At 39.7% G+C, this 6,539-nt stretch overlaps 1 pseudogene; it reads left to right on the top strand.

Annotated features, from left to right (window-relative positions):
* The first annotated feature begins 223 nt into the window (after positions 1-223).
* On the top strand, positions 224-1,544 carry LOC105944419 (annotated as a pseudogene).
* Positions 1,545-6,539: the final 4,995 nt, after the last annotated feature.

The raw sequence follows: 6,539 nt of genomic DNA, 5'->3' as shown, positions 1-6,539 counted from the left end.
CTAAGCTTTCCTCTCTACCTGAGGAGCCAGAGTCTGGATTTAAGGTTTTATTTAAAGAAGAAGAATGCTGTCTTGATCACTTGGATTCAGATGAGGAGGCAGAATTAGAGGGGAAGGCTGCAAAATATCACCAAGTGGAGGACTTACCACCTTTTATAGCCTTTACTAAATCGGAGAGTGAACAGAAAGAAACATGTTCAGAGAAGGTGCAACATTTACAATCATGGTAGAATCACTGTCTTTGCAAGTACAACTTCAGGGAAAGCGTGCTCCAGGAAGTCCAGCCACTCCCAATCCTCCTGCTATAATGAAACCTCCTATCGTTGTGGTAGTGTCAAAGCCTGCAGGTGAGTTTCATCCTTTATCTTTGATTCGGCCTTCGGCCTTGCCCCTGCAAGCCACTCTTGAAGGAGTGGCGTAGAGAGGAGAAGATGTGCAAAGATTTAATGTGTACCCTGTTTTTAAACAAGATAATGATCATGGGAATAGAGTAAGATCACATAATCCTTTCCCTTTTAAGCAGCTGAAGGAACTAAAAGCAGCTTGTGTGCAATATGGCCCTAAAGCTCCTTTTACACTTGCTATGATAGACTCCATAGCAGGTGAAGAGCTCCCTCCTGGGGATTGGAAGCAAGTGGCAAAGGCATGTTTGTCAGGAGGAAACTATCTACTGTGGAAGACAGAATATGTGGAGAACTGTCAGGCCACTGCTGAGGTGAATAAGGCTCAGGGGATACAGATTACTTTTGAGATGTTGGCAGGAGAGGGACCATATATGGAATTTGAGAAAAAATTACAGTTTGATGCAGGTGTTTATGCTCAGGTTAATGCACAAGCTAAAAAGGCTCAGTGTAAACTTCCATCCATTGAGAGGGAGAGTGTGGATTTATCAAAAATTAGACAAGGACCTGATGAATTATATCAAAACTTTGTGGACAGATTATTACAAGCTGCTAGCAGATGGCTTAGAGATTCTGAAGCAGGAATTGCCCTTGTAAAATTATTAGCCTATTAGAATGCCAATTCTGCTTGTTAAGCTACCTTAAGACCATTTAGAAAAAAGGGGAACATATCTGATTACATTAGACTATGTTCTGACATAGGTCCATCCTATACACAAGGTATAGCTTTAGCTGTTGCCCTTCAAGGGAAGTCAGTAAAGTAGGTTCTTTTTTGGCAACAAAAAGGAAATAAGAAAAAAATATATATAACAATCCCCCAAGGAGTTGTTTTGGATGTGGTCAAATGGGACATCAGCTGAGTAATGCCCTCAGAAACAAAAGAATGAATCACCCATAAATGAACTAGGGTTGTGCCCAAAGTGTAAGAGAGGTAAACACTGGGCCAGTGAATGTAAATCTAAACATGATAATATGGGAAATCCTCTCCCACAGGGAAACAGGAGGGGGCCGGCAGGTCCAAGCCTTGCAACAATGGTATGGAGAACTTTATCCCCCAGCAAAACAATCTGTTCAGGACCTCTGCAGAGCAACCCTAGGCAGCACAGGACTGGACCTCCGTTAATGCCACCTACACAGTATTAACCCCAGAAATGGGAAGGCAGGCCTTACCAACAGGTCTTTATGGGCCATTGCCTAAAGGATCTGTTGGGCTATTGTTAGGGAGAAGTAGCTCTACATGAAAGGAATCTTAGTGGCTCCTGGAGTGATTGATTCTGATTATGAAGGGGAAATTAAAGTTATGACCCATTCCCCTGGAGGAATATCAGAGGGACAGAGATTAGCACAATTAATATTACTCTCCCAACTACAAACTAAAAATGCTAATAAACCAGACAAAAGAGGTAATGAAGGTTTTTCAGATGCTTACTGGATCCAGGCAATTGGATCACACAGGCCAGGATTAATTTTATATATTAATGGTAGGAAGTTCCAGGGTCTGCTAGATACAACACTTACAGCTGATCAGTGGCCTCCTAATTGGCCTAAACATTTCTCTGTGACTCAGTTGCAGGGGATAGGGCAAACTCAAAGCAGATCCCATAAGCTGGAAAGGTAGGGAACCTGTGTGGGTGGATCAATGGCCTCTTACTGCTGAGAAAATTCAAGCCGCAGAGTAGTTAGTACAGGAACAGCTCGAAAATGGTCGTATTGCACCTTCAAATTCACCTTGGAATTCTGCAATTTTCATTATAAAAAAGAAGTCTGGAAAATGGAGTTATTACAAGATCTTTTAGGAAGGTAAATGAAAAAATGGAATTAATAGCAGCTTTATAGCCATGATTGCTATACACCCTCTGCTATTCCTGAAGATACTTATAAAATTATTTTAGATTTAAAAGATTGTCTTATACTATCCCTCTTGCTCCTCAAGATTGCAAGAGATTTGCCTTTAGTTTTCCTTCTATCAACTTTAATGAACCTATGAAAATATATCTTTGGAAAGTTTTGCCCCAGGGTATGGCTAATAGCCCTACCTTGTGTCAAAAGATTGTAGCTCAACCTGTTACAAAGACTAGACAGGCTTATCCTCAGGTATATATTATTCATTAGATGGATGATATTCTCTTAGCACATAAGCAGGAGGGATTATTATTAACAGTTTATGCACATGTACAGAGGGCCTTAAAAGAGTAAGGATTAATTATAGCTTTTTAGGTCTTTTAGAAACATCCTTGTGGAAATGCATGGGATATAGCTACAGACCCAACCCTGGCTTCCTGAGAAGTTATCTTAAAGTTCCTGCAGAAACTGGTAGTTAACAACGGGTAAGATTCTCACAAATTAGGTCAACCTAAGACAGGGCATGAATGAAAAACATTCATGTGCCAATGATGGGTAAGACCTAAAGATCATAGAGGACAACTTAAGACAGGCACAGTCTTTCTGTGCCAAGGTCCAGAAGGGCCTGGTTCATAAAAAATAAGAAAGGGGGAGCTGTCAGGAGCTATTGGGCTGGCCTTGGATCTGTAGCATTGGGCTGTGTGGCAATAAGACTTTTTGCACTGGCAAGCAAGTAAGCTTGTGTAAATTCAGCATTTCTGGCAAGAGTTGACTTATCCTGTAACTTTTGTGTTTGTATGAGGAAGTTATTGCTGGGAACAGAAGGTCTGTCTGTCTCCCAGTCTTTGAATAACTTTTGCACTGAGAAGTGGTCAAGGTACGTGACCCTATAACAGGAAGAAGTTGTTTTGATAGAAATTTATGTATAGGTCATGGGATATTTTTATACATTGGCTTATTGTTTGCAAGAGCTTATAAAAGGGACTTCTGAGAAATAAAGGAGGTTTCTGCCTTTGTCTAGAGTCCTTTCTTGCACTCTTGTCTCTTGTCTTTATTTAATCTTCACTGCCCATCAGACTTGAACCATCTTAGCCAGCAAGCTCTGGCATAAAGCTAATAGTTTTCATGTATTTTTTAAATGTTTACTTCATGTTTAAAATTTGGTGGTGTTAATATATGAAATTGTGGCCTTCTCATTCTCCCACCTCCCAGGTCTGAGTACCTTGTGAAGTCAGTGTGTGGGCAGGCCCTACAGACTACTGGACTAAGACAAGACCCATTTCTAGGCTTCTCCCACCTTCCTGTTAAAAGTTCCTTGTGCAGAGAGCAAGTGGGCAGGTGTGGGCCCATGCAACAGTGTGGCATGAGTAGGCCCAAACCCATTTCAGGGCTCCTCCTACCTCCAGGGTCTGAGTTCCTTGCTTTTGCAGTGTGGGGGCAGGCTAGGAGGTCTGGAGTGACTAGGCTAGATTCCCACCTCCCCAGTCTGAGTTGCCTACACTGTTCTGTGTGTTGGAGGGCATAGCACAAAGTTGGCCAGATTCCCTTTTCATTGCTCATCCTAGTCCCCCCAGTCCTGGTAGGTGCCATTTTGCCTTGCTCAGGGAGGCCTGGCCCCTGTATGATCTGTGGAAACAAGCCTTTTGCTCTGGTATCCTGACTGGCAAGTAGGTATCAACATCCCTGTTCACTTGAGTCAGAGGGTGAATGAGCCAAAGGACAAAAACTTACTTCCTCCTCAATAAAATAAAGTATTCCTAAAATGGGTACACAACAACCCAAAAGAGCCAATGAAAGTCTGAAAACTAAGAGATCTCCACATTGGATGCCTAATCCTACCACAGAAGCTTCCAGTGAAATCAGAGAACTCAATAGGAATTTATTTCCAAAATGAAAACACAACCAATGAGACCTAATTAAAAAAAAAAAAGTTGCTGAACTTGAAGCAAACTATGAAATAACCTTCCATTGTATCAGTGTAATTGAACAGAATCATCTCCTAGAGCATTCAGCCTTTGACAGTAGGCTTAACTTGATTAAAGAAAATGTTCGAACCCTCCAAAGAGATATGAATAAATTGAAGGTAAGCCAAGAAATGGAAGACCTCAGCAACTATTTGATTAAGCTCAGTGAAGCCTTGAAGAAGTGCAAGAAATAACTACAGAAAGCATCAAGAAAATCAGAACTCTACTTGAAATGGTACCTCAAAAAAGAGATGGACATGATGCAAAATGCCACAACAGAAAACAAAATCAAATAGAAATTTAAAAAACCTCTTTGGAACCCCTCACCAACAGAGTGGAAGACAGAACTTTTGACCTGAAAAATGAAACAGGAGAAATTGATAAGAAGGCTGAAAACTTTGCTAAGTTCAAAAAAACAAATGAACTGAATATGAGGGAAGTGTGAGACATGCTAAAATGAGTAAATATCTGGATCATGGGTATACCAGAAGGAGAGGAAATCCAGACCAGAGAGATAGAAAACATTCTCAACAAAATTATTGGAGAAAAATTTCCAAATCTCTCAAAAGAGAGGCCATCCAGATTCTTGAAGCAGAACATCAAGCAGGACTAAAGAAGAAATTGTCCAAGATATATCATAGTTAAAACTCTTAGCAATAACAAAAAGAGAGAGAGATTGTTAAAAGCAGCAAGAGAGAGGCAATTCATGATATACAAAGGCAATTCATTAGAATAAAATTAGATTTCTTTTTTATTTATTTATGTATTTATTTGAGAGAGACAGACACAGAGAGAAAGACAGATAGAGGGAGAGAGAATGGGCGCGCCAGGGCTTCCAGCCTCTGCAAACAAACTCCAGACGTGTGCACCCCCTTGTGCATCTGGCTAACGTGGGACCTGGGGAACTGGGCCTCGAACCGAGGTCCTTAGGCTTCACAGGCAAGCGCTTAACCGCTAAGCCATCTCTCCAGCCCAACATTAGATTTCTCAATGTAAACCTTGAAAGCCAGGAAAGCTTTCTGGGATGGAATACATCAAAGTCTGAAAAACTATGGCTTCCAATCCAAGCTACTTTACCCAGCAAAAGTATCCTACATAAAAGATGGTGAAAGAAAAACTTTCCTTGAAAAAAAAAAAGTCAACTCTATGATTATAGTGAACACAAAGACAAACATACAGAGAATACTTGAGGGAATACTCCACACAGAAGAGTCAGCCAATCTCAGGATCCAACAAAAAGATCACAATAACCAAAATACACCAGGATCAAAATAGTACTTAACACAAGAAAGCACCAAACCCCATAAAACACCTCATCATGGCAGGGATTAATTCAAAACTCACAGAAATAACCTTAAATATTAATGGTCATAACACACCCAACAAAAGACACAGGTTATCAGAATGGATCAAAAACTGGACCTTTCTATCTACTGTCTCCCAGAAACTCATCTCACCACTAAAGAGAGACCTCAGAGTGAAAGGTTGGAAAATGATATTCCAAGTAAATGGAAATAGAAACAAATGGATGTTGCTATATTAATATCTGATAAAATACACTTAAAACTGAAAGTAATCAAAAAGGACAAAGAAGGCCACTTCTTACTCATCAAAGGAATAATCCAACTTGAGTACATCACAATCATAAATATATATGCACAAAACACAGCGGCACCACAGTTTATAAAACAAAATCTACTTGAAAATAAAGCTGAAATAAATAACAACACCATCATAATCAGAGATTTCATTACTCAACTACCATGAATAAACAGATTATCCAAGCAGAAAATCAATTATGATATAATAGAGCTCAACAACATCATAGATCAAGTAGACCTAATAGATATCTACAGAACTTTCCACTGCAACTCTACAGAATACACATTCTTCTCAGCAGCCCACAGAACCTTCTTCAAAATTGGTCATATATTAGACCATAAAGCATGCCTTCATAAAGTCAGGAAAATTGAAGAAACTCCCTGCATCATGTCAGATCTCAATGCTTTAAAGCTAGAAATTAACAAGAGACACATCAAAAACTACAAAGGACGGGTTGAGGAAGAAATAAAAAAAAAATTGTAAAATGGCTTGAATTGAATGATAATGGAAATACAACCTACTAAAACTTAAGGGACTCAGTGAAGGCTGTCATAATGGAAAAATGCATAGCCCTAAATGCCTACAAAATACAGACAGAGAGATCGCAAATCAACAATATGACTATCCACCTTAAGGCACAGGAGAAAAAAAAACAAGAAGAATCCAACCTAAAGAGCTAAGGATAAAAGGAAATAATCAAGATTAAAGCAGAAATTAATGAATTGGGAAC

This window comes from Jaculus jaculus, chromosome 17 (genome assembly GCF_020740685.1).
Source record: "Jaculus jaculus isolate mJacJac1 chromosome 17, mJacJac1.mat.Y.cur, whole genome shotgun sequence".
Taxonomy (NCBI): Eukaryota; Metazoa; Chordata; class Mammalia; order Rodentia; family Dipodidae; genus Jaculus; species Jaculus jaculus.
Note: the sequence above shows the minus strand (reverse complement) of the source record. Positions and strands in the feature narration are given on the sequence as shown.